Raw genomic sequence first — 23,656 nt, forward strand, 5'->3', positions numbered from 1 at the left:
ACTGAGGTGATTATACCCTTGGTGAGGTGCTACTGCTTGTTCTGCAAAATAATAAAGACTGTTAATCTTATGATAAACTCAGGGGTGCAAAATGAGCGTCAGTCAAACAACTATGATATTAAATTCATAGTCAGAATGTTCAAAAAACAGACCTGCGCCTCTGAAGTCATGATTATCTCTGCTTTAATGTGCATTGCATGGGTTACAAAAGAAATATATAAAAAAATGTTACCTGAGCCTCCTGTTAGAGCTGGGGAGCTATGCAATTTAAGTAAATAATAACATAGAACATAGCAAGATCAGCAAGATCAGAACAGGGGATACATCTGTTTATAAGATCTACCTGAGGAGTATTTTTAGTCTCTATCCCTCAGAGAAAGGATTTGTGGCAAGAAATACACCATGTTAAGGGAATTCACTGTCATCTAAATAGCCCCTGCACTGGAGGCTGTGAAGTATTGTAGACCATAATTAATCCTTCAACTTACCATTAGTGGTAGGTGGGCATTTTTGTGACAGACTGGTGAATCCAGGCGGTTTGTGAACCCACTGCCTGTAACTTGTTCCTAGAGAGTTCTATAGAAAAAACCCAACTACAACAGAGCCGTGGCACCTTGCAATACCACACAGAAATACCAGCAAGCAAGAGCTAAGTGAGTACCAGAAGCCATCTAGCAGCAATAGCACAGTGCTCTGTTTGGGTTTATTACTCTGATAGGAGCAATTTGTCAATACTGCAATTCTACTTTTAATACCAAGCAAATCTGGAAATATCACTGTATAACACTGCATTGTGCTATGCAGACATGTACCTGATTAAATGGGAACAGAAAGGGGAAATCCTTGCTCCCTTTCAAGTGAGTAGGAGTTTTCATGTCACTTCAGTTCGTTCAGGATTACACCCATGATTTTTTTACTGGCTTGGGGTTTCCCACCTACACATGGGTTTATCCCACAGCTGGTATTATTACCACCTATTCATTGCAATTCCTATTCTTTATCCAAGTTATTTTGAAACTGTTATAAACTGAAAAATAAAAGATACATATCTGGCAATGTCTCGTCTGTTTAGACAGAAACATCTTGAGGAACAAGGACTGCCTTTTACTGTCTGTTGCTATAGTGCCTGGCACAATAGGGGCCTGGGTCTTAGTTGGAGTTGATGCAGTACCCTCATTGTAGTAAGAAATGTTCCTGGGGAGACAGAAAAATACAACAGCTACTCTGTAATGCAGTAATGCACCATAATGACACAAAATAATTTGACATACAGACTAGTCACGTTATGTGTAGGTTTACACCTTGCTATGCACAAACTTCTCAGGTACTAAAAATAATTCTTTATGTAGCACTGACGATCTTGCAGTAACCCAAATGATTTTACAGACCCCAAAGCTCTCTTTCACATATATACCGATAGCATACTCTCTAATGTAGCGCTGAACTCAGGGAAATGCAACTACACAGGAGATGAAATGCAGAAAATATTAAACAGCACAAGAGCTGAAAGATAGAATAGGAGCTAAAAAAATGTACTCTGTTAACGTTGTGAGGTGGATTTAAATAAGTAGGAAATTAACTGCCAGGATGCAATTTGGCAAGATGTCCAAACTTAACATTCCCTCATGTCATCCAAAATGTGTTGTGTCCATCTGAATAATGCCCTACCAGCTGGAAATAGGCAGAACCTTTCCAGTAAGCAATGCTTCATTAGAAAATGCTGAGTTACTGAAAACAAAAATATTTCTCAGGAAATTCTGTGGGTCTTTGGGAGTTTTTTATTGTCTGGGGGGGGGAGGGGAGTCTTCTCTTTTTTTCCCCCCTGCCAAAACATAGTCAGGTCTCTATTATTCATTGCTCCACAGCAGACCTTCTGTGTGGCCTTTCTCTGACTCCAGGGCACCTAGCAGGCTTCCTGCAGCTCAACTAGAGGCTGAACCCAGCACTCACATATCCTCCAGATTCTCTGGTAGAGCTGGAAGCCCTGAATTTCTGAGGTCTCTGACCCAAGTGAGGGCTTTTTCAGCTTTGACTCCCCTATTCACCTCAAAGAATTTGGATACTTTAACTACTGCCCCAGCTCCTGTCCTGTGGAGGTGGAAGCCTGGAATCCCTAGAAAGCTTGCCCAGTAGTGGCTCATTCTTTTGGACCCCCAGCAGTCAGCTGGTTCCTCGTAGGTGAGGAACAAACAACTCTAGGAGCCCTGAGGCTCCCAAGTCTGCTGCTTTCAGAATGGGTTGTTTCCCAGGTTCATCCAAGATTTGTACAGTTGGCCCCATTTGTTTCAGACAAAATAATCGTCACAAAAAAATACCTAATTTTTCCAATGTAAAATTTTCAGAATTTTAATTCCATTGGAAATTTTGAGAATCCTTTTTTATTATTCTCATTCAAAACAGAAATGTGGAGCAGAGATCTTGAATTTGATTGAAAGCATCTCCAAGCACTGTCTGGGGAATTACTCAGTGCTCACTCCTTGGACCAAGTGCTTCACGCTGAATTTCTAACATCAGTCCAAACCTGTCTGCTTGGTGGTTTGCCATCTGAGGTTGTTTGGGTTAGTCATTCTCAGCCTGCGAGATGTGGTATATACAGAGGGGGAGACTGATAATGTTTGGCATTTAATTCTTGGTAGTATATTCTTTACAGTACAGTCATTAAATGTTCTATCACCTTCACATATCCTGTTTTTTAACCATGACTTTTATAGTGTCAGGATGTGTTGAAGTGTATGTACAGTGCGTTCAGTCATGGTGTGTGGAGAGTTCAAAACTTTGTGACTCTTACATAAAATCTTCCTGTGCCTTAACAGCTATACTCTTTCCTATTGACAGAGACATTAAAAATAACTGTGGATGTTAAAGATGCTCCCTGCTACCCATAACAACAACATTTCATTGCATCACAGTTGTGGAAGGACTGAGCACAACTGACTGGTGCTATGAAATGTCACTATGCTTGCACTGAATGGTCTTCCATCCTGTGCCAACGTGGAAGAAACCTAACAGCACTTTAGATTAACAGCCTCTGATATGCATATAACTAGGACGCAGCTTGTACTTGGTGGGTAAATAAGAATAATTACAGCTCTCAGAACACACAATAAATATCCAGGAATCAGTTATGAGCAAATTTCATTAGAAATCAAGGGAATATATAGTGTATGTGTATACATAAAAGCGAGGGTGGCCAATGCTGCAGGTTGGTACCTTGTCCCTCTTTGTGTCCCTCCATGCAGACTAGGTGCAATGGCAATCCTGTGCTCTTGCCATGCAGAAGCTACATTTCAGGTCATTTGTAGGAAAATGTGCCTGGGATCCTTGTACCAGGGCACACCTTGCTCTGCAGCACCTGAGGATGCAAATGAACTTGCCACTCACACAGGAAAGAGTACTGAGTATTGAATACCCAACATTAGCCTTCTGGCTGTAGTAGGACTACTCCTGCATGGTAAAGTGTTTGGAGGATCAGGACTGGAGAAAGCTTTGCCTAGGGTTAGAAGCTGTCAAGTCCCAGAATCAGAAAATTCAGAAAAGGATAGTGAAGGCCTTATTCAAGGCAGTACAATGAAATTTCTCCACCAACTGTTTTGAAAAAATTACATTAATAAACAGTTAATCTGGGAATTATTCCAGCAGGTCAGGCACAGGGACATCAAAAAGGAAGTGGTGCTGGCATTGTTTTATGTAAAACATGTAAGATGTCAACACTGTGCAGTGATTTGAGCACACTGGTGCCTAACAAGAGAGGAAAGGTGTATGCTGGGGGAAAGAGAGAGAAAAAAGAAAAGTTTGAGACGGTATTTGTTTAAAGAAAGAAATCCATCATATGGCTTTTTAAAATGAGGATAAAACTACTCTCACCAGCCGCATACAAATGGGAGAGCATCTTACATTAAAATGGAACTGGGACTTTCAAGTACTTCACTCAATATGCAGAAAATTATACTGGATGTTGACAGCTTTTCTCCACAAAGACGACAGCTGTGGGGGTCCTTTTATTAGACAGTATAAAAAAAATCTTAAAGTAAAGTTTTCCCAAGTAAATAGGCAAATATTCAATAAAACAATCAAGTGCTGTTTTTATTTTGCTGTTCAGTATGAAGTTTGTTATATTTCCTGCAAATAATACACAAAACAAATCCCTTCTTAGGACTGTGGGAAGTACTCATATATGACAAATGGTGACTGGTATATAGATGTGCTGAGCTGGTAATGTCTGTGTTCTCCAGAGCCTATGAATCATCTGACAGTGCTAGTATGATGTTAAAGTAGAACAATATTTTCTTTTCCCATTCTGGAACGTCCTGAACATTCCAGACCCAGGGAGCCTTCCTTATAATTAGGGATGACACCCTGTGAAACTAAAAACCCTGTCCATTCTAAGAAACTCTGTCTAGTTCCATGTGTGAACTATACACACTGCATGTGTAAACTGTACTATACGCATTGCCCTTGTACCCCTAGTAAAAAGCCAAATCCTGGATTCAAACACAGCTTCTAGGCAACTTGAAACTGCATTATCCCCATCTCTCCATGGCTGGGATCAGCCTTGGAGCCACCCCTAACGGTAAACTACCTGGGTTTAGACACAAAGCGACTATCATGGAAGTACTTGGGCTCAGGAACTCTTCCTCCATGTTCCAGTCAGCTGATGCTGAAAAAAAAATCTTTCTGTAGGGATTTTTTTTTTTTATCTTCTCCAAGAATAGAGGGAGATGTTTGGGAAAACAATAGTTTCTACTGTTGAAAGTGATGTTTATATCTTTCACAAAATATTTATGATTCTTTTACGAACAACTGGGACACAAAACAGTTGATATGCAAACAACAGTTAACTGGGCTATTACAAAACACCAGCAAACATATACAGTATGAATTTGACAGGTGATTTACAGAGATAAAAATCAGCCTGGCAGCTCTTAATTTCCATTTCCATTCAAAAGATGACTTCCCAGAGATGAAGTACTGCTCCAAGAAATAGCTTCACTTTTGCCATGATTTACCTCTCACACATTCAAGAAGGGCCTTAGCATTTCAGGAAAGGAATGCTTCTTCCCTGAAACTTCATATATTATCTGTCTTGGTTTTTCCTCTCTTAGATGCTTTCAGTCAAACCAGAGGTTTCTTTGTTGTTTGTCTTTCTGTGTTTGCTTGCAGAGCTACAGTTAAACACCAATTACAACTTGGAGAGGTGACAATGTAATGCCATTCCTGTTTAACTCTTTTTCAAGTCTAGATAATATATGCCTTTAATCATAGTGACTGCTGGGTTATCACATGGAAAGCCAAATATATCAAATATAAATGCTATTATACAGTTTAAAATGATTGCCATTTAAGAAAAGTAAAGGACTGATGAAATTGATGTACTGAGAGGGTTTTGTAAATCTCTGCAAAGACACTGGAATATATTGCATAGCGCGATGTGAGTTATGTCTGCAGCTAGTTCTCACTTGAAAATCCTCTTGTAGTGTACTTTGCTCCTCACTTTCTACAGTGGTGGAAATGAGAGGCTAAAATCATCTTCATGGCTTATTGTTTGACAAGTTATTCCTCTGGCTCATCCTTTACCTCTTGTAAAATACAAACATCTCTCTCCACCACAAAGACCCTTTGAAGCTTACCCCACCCTCTCTAACTAGCTGACTTTTGCATCTGACCTCCATCAGTGCCTAATCAAGGGATATTCACTAGCTTAATTAGCTAGCATTTTCTGCCTAACCTCTTTTACCACTTCTACTACACAAGGCCCACACCCTCACCTACAGCTCAGCAAGGTGCAAACTACAGTTGCTCTTCCCTGACTCACCTTCCTCTATTTCTCTTCTATATCCACAGAGCTAACCAAGGTGAGACAATTTATTGTTACTTTAGTGACTCTTATGCTGTATTCGCACTGAGATGTCAGTGTCACCTGGGGCTTCTCAGTGCTAGAATAACATGAATGTTTCATAAAGTAAATATAGAGAAGGAAGGGGAGCAGGTAGGAGTCAGGTTGCCTACAAATGTTGAATAATGGGACTGAAAGAAAAGCTGCAAGTCACTGTAAGCTGAAAGCTTACATTAACATCTCTATTCTATAATTACATGGTATACTCAACAGTTGTTAGCTTTGGCGGGCTTTGCACAGTAAAGATGCATTAGAGTAATTATATTGTAATGACAGAAGATCATGAGTTAAAGATGTTGTGGATCCTGTTAGTATACACATCTGAAATTGTTTGGAGCTGATGTGGGAGGTGTATCCTCATGGCATTTGATAGCACTGATATTGTAATTAAAGCTGAGGAGATGGGGTTTGTGCTTATTTCCTACTGCTGCCTGTGAATATTAATTAGCTCATGTAACCACCTGACCCTAGCAGTAATCAGCTCTGTTAGATAGAGCAGGAGGGAAAATGTGAATTGCCCCACTGAATATTTTTTTAAGAAAGCTGAGATGAAAATAGCCCAGTTGTGACAGAGAACAGAGGCTCCTGGAAGCCCAAGTGCCTTCTCCCTGGTGGAACGAAGAGCAGAATCTGGTTTCATCTGGCCTCTGCTTCATGGAGGAGAAGGACATTTCTGGCACCACACAGACAACAGAAGCACACCTGGTTTGGCACACAAATGAGTAAGAGAACCACAGGTCTGCAGAGATCTCACATTCCTGAGGACAACCGAAACTCTTCCCACTGCTTGTCTTCCTGCCTGCATAGGCTGTAAGAAGAGATGTCTCCAGAAGGCCAAAAATGTAAGTCTGAGCTGAAGAGCTTCCCTAAATCTAACACCCTAGGTAGGCATACGTTATTCTTCCTGAGGGCTTCAACATCACCCTCAAAGAAAAGGGAAATGATTATTTCATCCCTTGCAAAGATGGGATGAAAAAGTACCTGGGGAAACCCTGCATCTTATACTGGGAAAAGCCCTAGGAATTAAACTAAAATTCTAGCTCCAGGTCCTAGGCTGCCTGGTAGTTGTCTCTGCCTATCGACGCAGTCCTTTTCACCACTCACACTGACAGTCTGGTATGAACTTTGTGGGTACCCAGAAAATGGGGTTTGGGGAGAAATGTGAATGTGCACTTTTTAAAGATGCCAAGTAGAAGCCACAGAGAAAAACAAAGATTAGTCTCTGTCTGTACCATAGCTAGGCAGCTCTGTTTCTTTCCCTGTTAAGTCCTGGTCCTGCTTGCAGCAGCAGCCTTCCTAACGGTTTCCTGATAAGAGTCATTACAGAGTTCATGTTTTTGTCCTTCTCACACCTCCCTCAACTCTTCCTGTCACAGTCCCCTCCCCAGTCATAAGGATTCAATCACCTATGATATACAGTCTTTGGAGTCTGTGTGGAGGGACAGGCTGTCTTAAAAAAATGGTGTGTTCCTAATCGCTATAGGGTTGGCTAGGCAGTAATTCTCAGAAAAGGTGGGAGAGCACGATGCTGCTATACACTGGTGTCTGGTTGCTGCTCTGCTGGAGATCCATGAGCAACAATAGCACTGCGAGTTCTCTTTCTTCTTTCCTGACAGCACCACAGTACCTGTATCTTAATCAGTCAGTGTCAGACAGTGTCACAGGCTCTGAACGCTTCTCTAAGCAAAGCACAGCACAAATACCTCCCTGCTGCTTGTAGCTTAGGTTACCATTACTAGACTGAGCTGCCTGGTGTAACGCTTAAATGCTCCAGACAGGCTGAAATCTTCAGAAGCGTTGGCACCAACATGCACTCGGACCAGGACACCCCTCAGCCCTGGGCCAGGTGGTTTCTGTGCTCTCATGGCTCTGGCGGAGGCTGCTACCTGCTAGTAACAGCCCAGGTGGGAAGCAGAGAGCTGCCAGAGAGAGGTGACGGAAGGAAAAGATCGTTGTGTGGTCGTTGGTATCATTCTAGTTGCAAATGTTACAAAGAATGAGGAATTCATGTATATTTTCTATTGGAATATTGCATGTCTCTCAGGCTATCTGATTTGTAACTTTCGTGACTGGCATGGTTTAAATCAGAAAGGATGAAGGGGGAAAACTACCCAAAATGAAATGGTGATGTAAGGAAAGAGTTTTAGAGTTCAAAATGGAGTAGCTGACTACAGGGAGTAATTGTAGCTCCTCCACAGCTGGAGTGGTTTGCTGCTCCCAGCAGTGAGTCTAGCATCAAAGGGAACCCTACACCTGAAACCCTTGGGAAGAAGCAGATTATCAGCAGGCACAAACTGGTCCACGTAGAGAACAGAGACAAGGTTTGGCGAGTGGGACAGCCTGGCTTTTCCCAGCTCGGTGACGGTGCTCTCCGAGCACAGAGAGGCAAAGCTTGGGCTTTTAGGCCTTTTGCCGTGTTAACGTATTTTCCTCAAGGCCCTGTACCTTCAAGGCATGAATAAATAAGGCTTTATTTTTTAAAACATTATATAAGTTACATCTGTTCAGAGGATCCTGCTGGGAATGTTCTCAAGTTCCATAAGCAAGTTAGATTTGTGATGTTAACAGAGGGGTCTGGCAAACCGTGTTCTCCCATGGGCACTGCATATTCACAGCAGCGTTATTAAACTTCTGGTGTTTAAATGCCACAGAACAAGGGCCAGCAGCGATAAACTCCAGCAACTTAACTTTCTGCTTGTTCATTACCGCTTTTTGGGCCCTCCTGATGTTGTGTAGGCCTCTATTGTGTGTAGAAGAGAAATAATTGATTATTTGAAGTTACCCTGCTATTAACAGCACAGGCAGGAGGCAGAGCTGCTGCCAGAGAGAGCTGACAAAAAGAGATGATCATTCTTGTGGTGGTTGATATAATTTGTTGCATATGTTCTAGGAGAATGAGGAAACTAGGTTTAATTAGTGTGGAAATGCAGAGGAGTGATGATGGCTTTACACTAGGTGTTTCAATTTGGCTGGGTCAGTCCTCTAAACAGAGGATCTTCATGTGCAGAGGAAGGTATTTGAGTGTTACTTTTGTACCAGATTTTTGTTGAGGGTATTCCTTCTGTCCCTCTTTCGAACCAAAATCATTTCACCCCCTCAGGTTAGGAGCGTGCCCCAGTGTAGTGGTGTGTCCTCCACAGCACGGTCCAGCACTTGGGCAGATGTACCTGTGTCTTCCTGCTAGATGATGTAATGGCAACTGTAAGGTGTCCCCTGCAAAACATGTACGTAAATGGATACAAAATCAGCGGCACTTCTTTTTTTAAGAAGTACAAGGCCATTCACCCATTTGAACTGTTGTAGGATTGAGACCTGGTTTAGAAACAAGATTCACTAAAAAATAGCTTCAGTAAACGTAAATATGTTCAATTTTCATCTTTGAAATCTTATACAGACTGTAAATTCTTTGGAAGTGAGAAAGAATACCAAAATGCTCAAGTACTGCATATTCAGAGGCCTCGGTGTTAGTAAAATGTTGTGGGTTTATGAGGCTACCTTATAATTCATTTTGGCTGCCCAGAAGTGGAGAGCGAGAGTGGTGTTTCAGGGGCCGATTGCAGAGGTTGTAACCTTCTGCACACAATATATTGAACAATTCCATCATTCCTGCCTTCAAAGTGAATTTAGACTGACATAGCAGAATAGAAAAAAAATGCTTAATAAACTAAGGGTTTTATTGCACACACACAGAGTCTCATAGGTATGCATTCAGCAAAGAGTGGGCATGACTCTATAATAGGTACACTAAAAAAAGCAATCTGTTTGTATTAATGTCCCCTTCTATCACACACTAAGTAAAAAAAAGCCCTTTTCAGTCATTTTACTTTTTATCCTCATCCAGTTTTACATTTGTTTGACTACAGTATTACCTTAATAAAGAAACCTTGTTATGCAGAAGTGATAAATATAAAATTTAAGAGAATTACTCTTTCATGGGTAGTAGTAAATGCAGTGCATTGAGCCAAGCAAGGGATCCAGGAGACATTGCCCTGGCAAGCACTGGCCTGCGTGCGTGCCCTCTGGTGAGGACAGAAACTTTCTGTTGTGCTGCCTGCCCCTCCAGCCTCCTCAAAAGCCACGACAGCAAGTGCTTCCAGGGACCAGCACATCGGCCCAGATGCTGAATCAGCCCAATACTTAACTGCAGGAGAAAAAACAGATTGCACCGGAGGGTTTTCCTCTTCAAGAGAACTTCACCCTCTTCTAATCAGAGAAGGAAATTTCTGAGGTATTTTGGGCTTCTTTAACAGGTCTCAGCAGCTTAGTGCAATACAAAATGGAAATCATGGCCGTGCACGTTTCACCCTAGGCATAAGCATTAGCTAACCCTTTGATGTGATAAGATTGGTAAGGAAAATCCCTCAGACTTTCATCCCCTTGAAAAGCTCCATAGCAAAACCATTTGATAAACCCTGCCCAGTCTTCAGCACCCTCTCCTTCACCAGCAACCCTACAAGAAAGAGAAGCTCTAGTATCTGTAATTTCCAGATAAGCAGCTGAGCTCTAGGAGACTTAGACCAGATCCTTGAGGACATCAGAGTGCCTCAAAACATTTGAGACCCTAGGCCCAGCTGACCCTCTAGAAGCCAGGACAAAGGATGGGAAGCAAAGCCTTAAATCCAAGGCCTTCATGCCTTAAATGTTAACCAAACAGCACCATCCTTCTCCTATAGAGAAGTTCCTCACTGTAAATAATTCTTCACTACCAACCCGTGTTTGCTACTTGCTTTTGATCTGCACTCTTGCTGTTTCATTATTACGTTGTACAGTCAGTGGTACCTTACTTCTCAGCCGTATGTTGTCAGTCATATATTTGCTTCTTGTTGTGTTACTGTCAGGCTCTAAGCTGTTTATGAGTCCCGAAAATGTGAAATTTTGGTCTTGTTCAGCTTTCAGCTAACCCTGCTGCTTAGATGCAGGAATATCACATTTGCCATATAGAGATTTATTTAAAATACCATTGTGAATTACACTGAGGAAGCTTCAGTAAACCATAACAATAAATAATGAGAGGGTATTTGCCTGGAGGACTTCTCCCTAATGAGGTTTGGTTTTATGCAGGCATTCTGTTTGGAAGTCAGGTACCTTGTTTCTTGAGATTTTCATGTTTCTCCCTATCTAACAGGGCTTTCAGTAAGGTTTTGTTAATAATCGATCATGAGGACGCTAATAATAATATGTAATAGGAAAAGGCATGGCCGTAAACATATCTGGGGGAAAAAAATAATTTTATATAAAATTCCGATGTCTAATATTTATTTATTTGTAAACAAAAAATCTTAACAATATAGTATAATTGTTTTGGAAGTAGGCATAGCCTACTCTATAGCCTTTCTCTACTTGAAAAGAGACTATGGATTAAGTAGAAAATATTATGGTCCATATTTCTTCAGAGAAGGGTTTCTGCTCTGAGGTGCACCTCTTTGTACCGTTACAGTCTTGTACAGGATTTGTTCTCAAATGAACTTTCCTAAACGAACTCTCACTTCTGTAACTATGGCATTCGCACTAGTTCACCCTCCAACACCCGCGTTCCTTCGCAAGTTCCAGCCTTGCTGCCTGCTCCCCCCGTGGCACACCGGGTCTGTGCTAATACAGGGCTGTGGCAGCTACGTGGGTGAGTATTGCTGCCCCCAGCATGCCACCAGCTCAAACCTTCATAGGTCTGGAAGGTACACAAGAAAAAAATTTCCGGCATGGTATTTTGGACACTATTACAAGGAGATATACATCATAGCAGTGGAAGTATATATGGACAGAAGAAAATCTGTAGGAAATGACATACAGCTTATTGTGTTTGAGGGAGATGGGTGCAGTTCTACTGATGCTTGTCAAAACCTCTGGCATCCTGTATCACAAAGCCTGTACATTAATTTCACATCTGTTAAAAATGGCATAATATTTCCTTGTAGCTTTACTTAAAGATCAGTACAAATAAGAGAGCGAAGCACCTTTTTTACTTCGACAGTGAGAGGCATAAGTGTAATTACCTAGAGACCCAGGGTCCCTGGCCAGTTCATTGGGCCTGGAGAGTTACTTACTAGATGTTTCTTGGATTCTGCAGCATAAATAGACATCCAGGTAATGGGATAGGAAAGGCACCAGAATTAAGGATCTCCCTGTGGACAAATCCCCACTGAACTAAAAGGTGGCCTGTACATATGGCAGGCCTCAGTTATCAAAAAGTAACATGTACGGCAAACAGTTTTGGTTGGATCTTCCAAGCTAAATTAACCTGCACCGTGATTTTGAATAATTGTATCCAGGGTGAAGTCTTCCTCCCTAGATGAGATATTTCATCTCTGCTCATTAGTAGCTTGTTCCCACACTGGGCAGAACTCTCCTTAAAGTAGAGCAAAAGGGAAGAATAATATTGTCAGTCTCCTAAATTAACAAAGCTCTCCCCTGATCTAAAGCAGCCCAACCACTCACTCACTGCAGTGAGCAGCATGTCCTCAAGTTAGAGAGATGCACAATGGGAAAATCCATCCCTTCGCCCAAGCCGCACATCTGATAGCCCTTAGGCAGAAGAGAGGTTTGAAAGGCATCTAACCAGCAGCTGCACGCAGTGTCTGGTTCTTTGGGTAGTGCAAGGTTCAGCAGCCAAGTAAAAAAAAATGCATCACTCCTTTCCTCCTTGCCTCCAGCAACATCTGCTTGTGTGACAAAGTGAAAGCTCAGTAGTTCTGCACTTCAAAAACTAGTTTGATGTCTGACTTCTTCTATTCAAAGTGCTCGGTAACTGTGCTTTGCACTTACCTAACTGTTTTAATCTCTCACAGTGCAAGCAACTTGATAATGTAATAATCAAACAAAAGATTGACAGAGGATGTAGCAAGCTTCACGCATCCCTCTGATTCTTCTACCATGGAGTGATAGATACTTCAAGAAGAAAAGAATTCCCCTAGTGGCTTCATTGTTTTCCAGGCATCTTTCCAGATGAACTTTTCCAATGGTAAAATCATTACAAAGTAGAAGTGCAATCTCTCTAAGGGCTAACTTGAAAACCTAGTCTAATATAAGGAGCTATAACGCAGTAATGAATCCTATAGGCAAAACAGGACTTTTTGTGACCGGCTTTGTAAGGTGAAGGAATGGGAGGAAATGTTGCATTCGGAGAGTGAAGCCGGAGTGTCATTTTTGACTGCCTTATGATTTGGGATGTTACAAAACCAGGGCCTCTCCAAAGCCAGAGACCACACTCTAAAATGAGAAACACGTGAACCCATGAAATGTGACTGCTCATCTATATTGTATTTCTGAAAATGGCGAGGCCGTGCTGAGAACACCAGTGTTTGGGTGCATCTGGTATTCAAACCTCAAACTTGATTTGTATTTCACCCCTCGGCAGTGCAGTATTTTCTGCTTCTGCTCCTTCCACGACTGTTGCAGGGTACGTAATCCCCCAGTTACGTGATGAAAGAGGCTGTAGGTATCTTATGGCTCCATAAGAAGGTGGTCCCTTCCCAGTCACACTGCAGCTACATCTAATGGTTCCCTAATGAGCAACAAAATAATGCTTAAACATACCTCCACCAGAGAAAGGTAGTGGGAATCCAGGCAGGTACCATCCCCTCTGAGATGGCTTAGCGGGGGTTTTTGTATGTGAAAATAGAACAAAATCAAGCCCTTTAGGAAAAAAACCTCAAACATGTCCTGTCCCTTGCTACTGGGACAGGAAATGAGTGAGAAAAAAATAAATCTTAGTAAAAAAAACCCAAATCTCATTTACAACATGAAGAGGGGAAATAGCTAAGACAGACTTACAGTGAGAGTTCAGTAGACAGACAGAAGTCTATACAAAGTACTGAAAATTAGAAACACTTGCAAGAAGTATTATTTGCTTTCATCCTTCTTAGGAAAAGAAGCAATTGCAATCAATTATTTTGTAATTTGAATAATCACTACAAGCTATTTGTAAGGTTATTTGCATTTAATAACGCAGCTTACCCTAATATAAGATAAAAGCACGGCTTGCCTAGTTTGGAAAATGAAACTCAGGAATTGCCTTGTTCAAACTGGAGCAAATCTAACAGTCGTACATGTAATAAACCACAGTGATAGTTCAGGAAGGTGCAATTATAATCTTATACAATTTTTGTGTGTGTGTGTGTTCACATTAAAATGGAAAAATCAGTTTCTAATTTACTGCTAATTGACTTCTTGTATGTACTAGAACTGTTGGCTGTCTGACAGAATAGCATTTCTTCTGTCCTCAAAAAAGAGGTTGTAACAGTTATTGCAGTGCCCTGCTATAAACCTAAAGCAAATCCACAACTGTACTTGGTAATTGTATCTAACTTTACTTTCCAGCAAAGCAGTAGTCTCTGAGAAAGGCCCACTGTTTAAGTACTAAAATTATACTGGATGAACATAAAGGCTCAAGTCTTTGAGTGGAATGTGTGTAGCGCGAAAGTGATTTTGTTTTCAGAAGTTTGCTAAAAATAACACTGCATTCTCTTAAAAATATATATACATTTGGTTTTAACTCAAGAATTAAAAATACAGGAATTTAAGAGTCACAGAAACAAAAAAACCAGATCTCTGAATACTTGACAGAAGTGGAGACAGCAGAAGGTAGAAATAAGACCAACTTTGTTACCACGCTGTAAGCACTCTCAAAACGCCTTTGTGGGAAATGTCTGGGTTGCTTGAACAGCCTCAAAGTAGGTAAAAACAAGGAAGAATTAAAGGTGTTAGTGAGCTGTTGTGTTACCTACAAGCAGGCAAGAGTCTGGCTACCTTCCTCCAGCATCCTTTGATGCAGTGAAGGAGTAACACCTCCCCGGTGTACAGCCAGCTACCATCTGACTGTGAACAGGCCTCAAAGGTCTCATTTAAATCTTGTCCAAGTTGCTATTATTTCCTTCCTTCTAATGCAACAAATGTTGCAATGCTAGGAACAATATATGTCTTTTTCCAATAATGCAGCCGTCAATAAGAGGAAAAAGCAGCTTTTATATTTATATATATATACACACAGACATGCATTATATGTATACTTATAAAAAATAATTGTAACTTATGCATTTATATAATATATGCTATATATTTATATATATTTATATGCATATTTTACGTTACTTACCTTGTACTTGTATGTTACTTGTATTAATAGTTTATATAGGACTTACTTTCTATGTTTGTATGACATATAGTTTTATATAGTAGATAAATATACTTATTTACTTATTTTTATTTTATATGGTTTGCACATAAATCCAATGATAACATGAAGGCTTAGGTGTTACAGGTTTTTCCACCCGTTTAGGCGGATGTGGAGGGAAGTTCTTTTTTTTAAAAACTGCGTCGGTAGCAGCAGCTGCCTGCGTGGGCCCAGGCTAAGGCTGGTGCCAGGAAGGAGTGACAGTGTCTGAGGGGAAGTTTCGGTGCCGCTGTGCCAGTGCCGCAGAAGCAGCCAGTCGGAAAAGCAAGCTCACGCCGCTCTCAGAGCTTCATTGTGGCTTGGTGCTTTTGGGGTGTCATCGTTTCAAGCACAACCCTGCCTTGACTGCCGTGCCTGCAGCTAGCAGCGCAGCAAATCCAGGTGCGCTGCTCTCGTAAAAGCAGCCAGCACCTGCCCGCGGCTCCTGGGCATGGGGAAGGGGGTGTCAGCTCCCGCACCCCCTTAACACGCGCCTACAGGCCCACAGGGATGCGCTGCGGCCACCCCAGCTGCAGCAGCTCACCGCGAGGGAGCAAGGCAGCCGCAGCACCTGGCTGCGTCTCTCGCACAGGGCAGGATGCGGCGCGTAAGGAGCAGGCTTTCGACACTGCAAAATTTTCCATCTGTTCTCAGGCTTTATAATTACATGCAGGCCGCGTGCACCGCCAGGGAGCCGCCCTCAGCGGGCGTTCGCCTCGCCAGCTGCTCAGGTGCCACGAGCAGCTCCACGCACAACGGCCCGAGCTCTGGCCAGACGTACGTACCCTCGCCGCGCTTTGTACCGTTTGACCACGTGCAATTTTTTCGACCCGTGGCCGACCCTGAGGACGCCGGCAGCCGCTGTAGCTCGGGGCGTTTGAATCTCGTGAAGTGCCACCAGGTGGCACTGACTGCCAGGGCCCGGCCCCGGCTCGGCCACTGCCGCAGCTGCGCGGGGGGCGCCGGTGGCGCATCCCCCTGCCCTGCCCGGCTGGCGGCTCCAGCAGCACTCGGCCTCCCAGGCCTGGGCTGGGCTGGGCTGGCGGCTGTGGCTACGGCATGCTACGGCGCTGTGACAGTGATGTGGAGCTCTGGGATTTAGACAGGTTTAATTTTCTTGTGTTAGATGTGACAGCTGTCTTGGTTTTTTTTTTAAGGCCCAAGCTAAGCAAACAGCATACGAAGACCAGACTGCAGTGAGACCACCAAGAGCTGACATTTGTTACTCGCCACTAAGTTGGGTGAGCCCTTAACGAAAGGTAGAAACCAGCAGCTGTGGGGCTCGTGACAGCAAGTGCCTGCTCTGCTGAAGCATTTACAGCAGCAGTACTCACCGCTGTTGGCGTGCAGCTCATCGCTGGGGTTGCTTCCTTCTGGAGCCGCTTCCTTCTGGAGCCTTCCAGCCACCACGCTGGTGAGTCCAACACGGCTGCTCACTTTGCACTTTCCTAAGCGCCTCCTGCACTTTAGCATTAGCCACTCATCTCTAAACTCTCCAGGCACTCCCAGTTGGTTCACACTGTCTCTTGTCATTTTGCTATAATAATTAGATATTGTTCCTTACTTTTGACCAAACTGCACCTTCCAGGCTGGCTGCGGCATCCCGACTGGTGTTCCAGCGGCTCACCTGATGGATGAGCTGCAGTAACTGCTTTTTGAATCCCTTTGTTGTGACACTGATTTTCAGTTTCACCCATGTAAAATAAATAGCCTAACAAACATAGGGTATTATTCCATTCCTTTATTAAGTAATTTATTACGCTGCAAGTTCTTTGACTGCACCAGAAAAGTTTCTGGATAAAACCAACTTACTGTTATCGTGGTTTAATGCACCACTCTTACTGGATTGCTTTTCAGTAAATCCATACATTACAGAACCTACCCAACACTAAAACAATAATCTTCTCATTTAACAAACTTCTAGTAACACCAAATTTTTATTTTACCTGAAAAATGAGTTTGTTCCAGTTACCAAAAGGGAAAAAAACTTCTTTTGAATCCCCTTCTCATCTAGATATAAAAAAAAAAAAATTGGTCACATGCTGAAATACTACAAATACTGGATTTCTTTAAAAATAGGATGAATCCCACACTTTTCCTCGGTTTGATTCAAAGTCTTAGTCAAGAGAAAAATATAAATACAGACAGTACAAACATAGGACAGATGTTTACATTTACAGCCATTCAGCTGTTAAAAAAATGATTCAGACACCAACATATCAAAGGCTATTACTGACATATGGTGTCTGACATGCTTCCACAAATGAATACATACGTTGGGTTTGATGACAACCACACAAATTATATCTTTCCACACGTACAATTTATCAGGGGAACAGTCAGATTTGTGCCTGTTCAGGAACATGTATTTTGGACTTCTGGGGGACATACCGTGTTGTAAGCATACAGTATGTCCAATCAGGAGAATGTGTGTCAAATCATCCGCTCGCTCTTGTTTCCATTCAGGCCCACAGTAGACTTTAAAGGCATGTGAGACCCAGCAAGTAGCTCTGCTGAGAAATGGCATCCAGTTCCAGGGAGCACCTTCTATCCTCCTTCTGGGATAGCGACCCTGACCAAAAAGAAGGGTCAGGAAAAAATACCCTCTAAAACAGCCAGACCACGCGTAGTGGCAAATTTCAGCCGGCCACATCAGGTTGGTTTTTTTCCCCTCTGCAGTGAAGATCTGCCCTGGTTCCTGCAGTCCTTCAGCATCAGTAAGTGTACAAAGCCCAAGCAGTCTCCCACCAGTTGTCACAGTGCAGTTCTTAAGTTGCTGCATTTGCTAGAACCATTCCATACTCTGTTACACCTCTCAGAAAGGGACCCCAGGAACAGTAGAGCACAGCTACTGCTGCTGCAGAGCCACTCTCCCAGCACCAGGCCAGCAGAGTAAATGAGACACAGCAGGCTACTCCCAGCGCTAGTCTCAAAACTGACGGCTTGATCTCCTTGGCATATGGTTGGCAGTTCCAGCACATGGGAGGCGACTATTCTGCCACAGGAGAACAGGCATTAAAGCTCATTAATATTATGGGGATTGGTCAGGCTAACATGGGGCTACATGCCAAGGCACTCAAGTCCTGTCTAGACTTAAGCATGTTTCGGCAGAAAAAGCATCATTTCAGGTGGTGGGAGAGCTCTGTCGGCCAAAATTTAAGGTACCAACTTGGAGGCTCTTGAGGTGCTCCCAGGGACAGACACGGGGTTAAGATTTCAGCTTTAGAATTCAATGCCTAAATTTTGCCCACATCCCTTTCTAAAAAGTTGTTCAGCTCAGAGCCTGGGAAAGCAAGAATAAAATAAGCAAAGGCCATACGGAAGTTTACACAGATACCAGCTAAGGAAGGTCAGGCTGCTGAGAGACACTTTACTGCATCTGCATATGTAAGTAAACAAGGAGAAAAAACCCCAACAATCGCTTTAAGCTAAATTAGCCCTATTGTCCTTGCCTTCCTCAAAACAGCTCCAACCCTGAATTCAAGTTCATGGTCACTACCTAATTCATGTGTCCTGAATAAATATTTTTCTATATTAAATAACTAACACATTTCTGCATCAGAATATCCTTAAGTCTAGCAGTTAATTCATAATTTTAAACCAACACCATTCAGCTGAGGAGGGTTTCCCACAAATGCACTAAAGAGAAATTCCAAAATGTTGTTCCTTCTCTGCTTACATTTAGAGCCTAACGGGGTGCGATCGCTGGTCCCACTGATGCCCGGACAAGGCTTTCAGCTCCTAGCTGGCTCGCATCCTGCCACTGCAGAGCGCAGAGCGCAAGCTGTCCGCCCTCCCCGGGGACAAGAGTACATCTGTTCCTCAGCCCAAAGTGCTGCAAGCAGGCAGTGCGAACCGGCGTTCAGCATAAAGATGCCAATTGAGCTGGGCTAGCCTTAAGTTGCAGGTTTGATTGCAAGAGGTCTTCCTTGATGTCTTCTGTACTTCTAGTCCCAAGCCTTCTGTCCTTAAATAAAAATACTGTTAGTGTTCATAGAATTTCCACAGTTTATTTTATCAGTCTCTCCTGTGTGCTCTCTCTAGTATAGAAAAGGAAAGAAAAAAAGCCATATATTGTCTTTTAGTCACTAGTTGGTCCTCCTTTAAGGACCTTGTAAGACATTTTTTGTGTATTGTTTCCCTGCATATGTGGGCAGCTTTACTACTTCATCCCCCTCAGGACCACTTAACAACATCAGCAAAGCAATTAAGTGTAGTTTTCAGGAAAATGCCAGAGGCATTACACTGTCTGGATGGGAGTCTCAACCCAATTATTTTCAGCTAGTTGTGAACTGTGGAAAGTGGACTTTACTTCATTATAACTTCAGTTCCCACTGATTAAAAGTCTAGTGTGTTACAGACGGTAAGGAAAAATGAAACAATTAAACTTTCCATCAATAAAATTGCTGCATATTCTTCAACATAGGGGTTTACTTCTCTCCAGAGAAGTGATTAAAATGAACTGATTGAACTATAATTTGATTGACTGAAGAGCCGCAATCCATTGCACTAAAGCTTAAATTCCATCTTATTGCTCTATTTAACTCTGAATATAAAAAATTACTGGCGGCCTTGCAAAACCCTTATGCAGTCATCCAGCTGAAATTCCTTGCTGCTCACAGGCTGCGGTAGGTTCTGTTCTCTCGCTGCTGTCTGTGCATGATTCACAATGGAGTGATGCTGAAAAAGACACAATGACACCTAAGGAGCTACATTAATGCAGCTTTAAAAAAAATTAGAAGAGGCCTGTTATATTATCAGGTGTTTTGTACCTATTACATAATCATTTGGGGATTCTAAACTCAACCATGGATAAAAGTTAACCCAAGAGACTGGAGAGAAAAATTGTCGGGTTATATACAGTTGTTGCAGCAAAAAATAACATAGTCTCCTGATGAAAAATGCAGCCGTGATGCACCTTCCTTCTGCAGAGCTGTCTTCAGCAAGGTGTGAGGTTACCAGCTCACAGGTTCATACGCATGCATATGTATGACTCTTCCCTTCTAGGAGCTACTACAGGCACATCTAGTCTGGTCTTGAGTGTAAGTTGTTCTGGCTATGAACCAGGATACCTGGATCCCAGTCCAAAGACTGTTTCTTTGGGCTTGGGGTATGTTTTTAAGGTTTGCTTACTCTACGAGGCCTTCATCTCCGCAGACGAAGAAGCGTTCTGCCGGAGTCAAGGACTGCTATTGCACAGTGAAGTCTAACAAAAAGCAGGTAAGAAGCCATGAGCTGTTTGCTTCTGTCAACAAGCTACTACAATATTTTAATACAGAAAACACCTAGAATATCATTCCCCCTCTGAAAATTTAACTGAAATGCCATTTGCTATTACGAGGTTGCCCCTCTGTTGTATGACACCTGCTTTCTCTATTCCCACCTTGTATTTTAAAATAAAACACAGTATTTGACTTACAGCTGCACCGCAGTAACATCGAGTTAAAATATATTGTAGTGTTAAGTTGCAGTGAGAACACATTATTATATTGGTAATTAAATGAATCTGACTGGGTAAAATGTGCAGATAAAGATGGGCAACAGCTGGGTTAGACACTTAGTGCACTTCCTCTAACAGGCAGCTCGAACTCCAAATGAAGTCAATAGATGCTTTTCCATTACCATCCCCGAGCACCAGGGCATGTACTCCTTGAGCTGTAATATTTACTGCTGAGCTCAGTTTGCTGTTAAGCTGTGCACTTCTGGCTGTGACTGATCTATGAGGCTGGCTTCATAGCTCATCAGGCCATATATGTGATTTGTATCAGCTCCAACTCTTGGACATTGCCAATCCTAGTTTTACAGGGATTCCTGACCACAGTCAAGGGTTAATAATTCCCTGTGTTCTTTGGTCTTATTGTTTTAATCACAGGGCATACCACAACCCTTCTCATTTGTTAGCCAAAAGCTACCAAGGCTGTACTGGAGTCACTGAGGCGATATCAATCTGACAAAATGCTGCCTCCGTCTAATTTAGAAGGAACACCTTTCGCAAATTTTATTTGGCACTTCATGATCATCTTGCATTATAGGCCTTTTCGTTGTTTCCTCTTTCATTTTGATTACCAATTACTACAAATGTTACCCTCTACTCCCACCTCGCTAGATGTAACTCTGAATAAAGATGTGCAGCAACAGCAGTAGCAGTTTAAAGGGAGACAAGGGCAAATGCAGAAGCACCGATTTTTAGGTGTGTCTGGAGGCTGCAGGATGTTTGCCGCGTTCCATCAGCCGAGCTTTATGTACACACACCAGAGGGATGGATGTCGGGCCCCAAACAGCTTAAATGCCTACTTAATGCCTATTTAATCTTGCAGTTCTTACACAGGCAGATAAACTGCAATTACAACAGCACCTCTGTCTGCATAAAAGCTGCAGAACGTGGTGCTGTGTTTGAAGTAATTTATTTCTTATTTTCTTGCAGGACAAGAAAACAGCCCCAAGCGTGGAACTAGCCTCAAGACTTCTCTAATTCCTAAATGAGAAAGTGGAAGGGATCTTACAAACCATTTATTCATCTCTCACAGCGCTCCTACATCCGTGGCGGCAAGCAGAGCCTGGGAAGGGTTTTTTGTCGTGCTGACATCGAGCCACAAGAAATGTGGGGACTGTGCAAACAACATCAAGAGCAGGGCAGGACCTTCTTCCAAGACCAGCCTGTGCAGGCAAGTGGAGGAGGGACAAGCACCTGGTGACCAAAGCAATTGCTTAACGCGGCTCCCCAGAAAAGCGACAGTGACTGTAGGTACAGGAACTTGCCAACAGTGCCACCAGATCACACTGGCACATCAGGGAAAAAGTGGCAAATGATTCAAGCTGGATTTGTTTTCCATATCCATGGGTCTCCTGGCAGATGCACAGGAACAACCGTTCACAAAAAGAACATTATTCTGCTATGGATGCTGCAAAATCACACAAATAACCTCTCTGTCCTTACCCTGCTAGGGCGAGGCATCAGAATTTTCTGGTTTTCAACATTCAAGCTGTTAATATAATGATTAATTATATTAACATATATTTGTTATATATATGTTATAACGATTTTATATATATATAAAAAAGATAATAAATCATGCAAGATGATTTAAAAACCTCCAATTACAAAAGCATATAAAAATGTATTAGCCAGCAGATTTCTGTTTGACATATACAGCACTTTAATTACAGAGATACTGTAATTCTCAATTTTTAAGGAAATGTGATTACTTAATTTCATTAGGTTATAGCTTGACTATTCAAGAAAACATTATTTAAAAGGCACAGTGTTACCTATTTATTCCAGACTGTTAAAACCCCAGCAAAACATAAGCAAACACTTGAATACTCTCTTCCTAGCAACCAAGGTCTTTCATCAGAAAAGCAGCATATTTGTCTTTTTTCTGTACCTTGTATTATGCCAAAATTCTAGTTTGCAACCCTTCAGGCCATTCAATAACCATCAAATTCCTGGAACAGAATTTTAGGTGAAAGTCTAAGCCGGTGACTAAGCCACCCCTTTGTTAATTTTCTAAAAAAATTTAATTGAGCTTTTTATCAAAACCACCATGAGTAGCAAGAGTGCCCTCAGCTTTAACGTTACAGAAGCGACATCAAGCTACCCAAAATGAATTTGGGACAAAATTCCGTATTGGGTACAACCGAATCCCTATCTGAATTCCTCCGTCACCGCTACTTACATGTAACACTAGAGCCATAGGGCCAGATTTTCAGAATTCTGTGTATCTCTTACTTCCACTGACAGAAATACCAGGAAATTATTTTTAGGCACTAAGCTTCTTTACATTCACTAACCTGCGACATCACTTAACTCTTCAAATTACCAGCAGCATTTTACAAAGTGCTGAGTTTTTGCAGTTCCCGCTGCAGCGAGTGCAAAAGACAGACACAGAGTATTCCCTTGCGATTTAGCTCTGTCTTTGAAGGCTGGGATAGCGGTGACGTTTTTACTGAAGAAATGGGGGTTTTGGATTTCTTAAGACTTTTGCAGGATGCTAGGCATCCAAAAAACCAAAGCACCAACCAATACTTACACTAACAGAATCCTCTCCTTCTATACATCCCTTCTTTTCTTATGTAACAGTAGGTTCTCTATTCTGTCTTTTCTTAACTCTTCAAGAAAAATATGTCTTCCAAGGAAAAGATGAGAGCTAAGTGAGAGGATGTGTCCTTCTTGACACTTACAGTGTGGTCGAAGAGCCAGCTCCCCCCAGCTTTTCCCAAAAGAGTTCGCAGACAACTGTCCAGAAAAGTACATGGTCTCCCCAAGAGTTCTGCTAACAGCAGGATATACTGCAGCACTCTGGACTGCTGCTGCTGTGTCACTTCAGTGCCACCGAGGTCAGCTGAGTGTATTAAATTAACACTGTTCCCATGCAAAGCAAAATGCCTGTGAACAGAATGGCATGGCATAATAATGGGGTAGGACGAGTAGAGACATGGCAAAATATTAAATGGTTGGAAGGAGTGGGGAGCACTGACATGACTGACTTACGTGACTTAGTGCCAAATGTACATTATCACACAGATCTCCCAGCAAATTATGTGTCTGTTCACCACCACTTAACATTTTCATAGCTTATTTCAGTATTCTTGCATTCGTTTCACCCTTAATAATTTAT

At 42.2% G+C, this 23,656-nt stretch overlaps 1 long non-coding RNA gene across 1 annotated transcript in view; it reads right to left on the reverse strand.

Moving 5' to 3' along the window:
* Nucleotides 1-16,796: 16,796 nt before the first annotated feature.
* The window catches only part of LOC119158059, a 30,884-nt gene continuing 24,024 nt past the window's right edge, over nucleotides 16,797-23,656 (reverse strand). The window contains exon 3 of the long non-coding RNA XR_005107745.1: nucleotides 16,797-19,005. This is a non-coding gene — a long non-coding RNA (uncharacterized LOC119158059). The remainder of the gene's footprint in view (nucleotides 19,006-23,656) is intronic.

The sequence above is a fragment of the Falco rusticolus genome, chromosome 15, assembly GCF_015220075.1.
Source record: "Falco rusticolus isolate bFalRus1 chromosome 15, bFalRus1.pri, whole genome shotgun sequence".
NCBI lineage: Eukaryota > Metazoa > Chordata > Aves > Falconiformes > Falconidae > Falco > Falco rusticolus.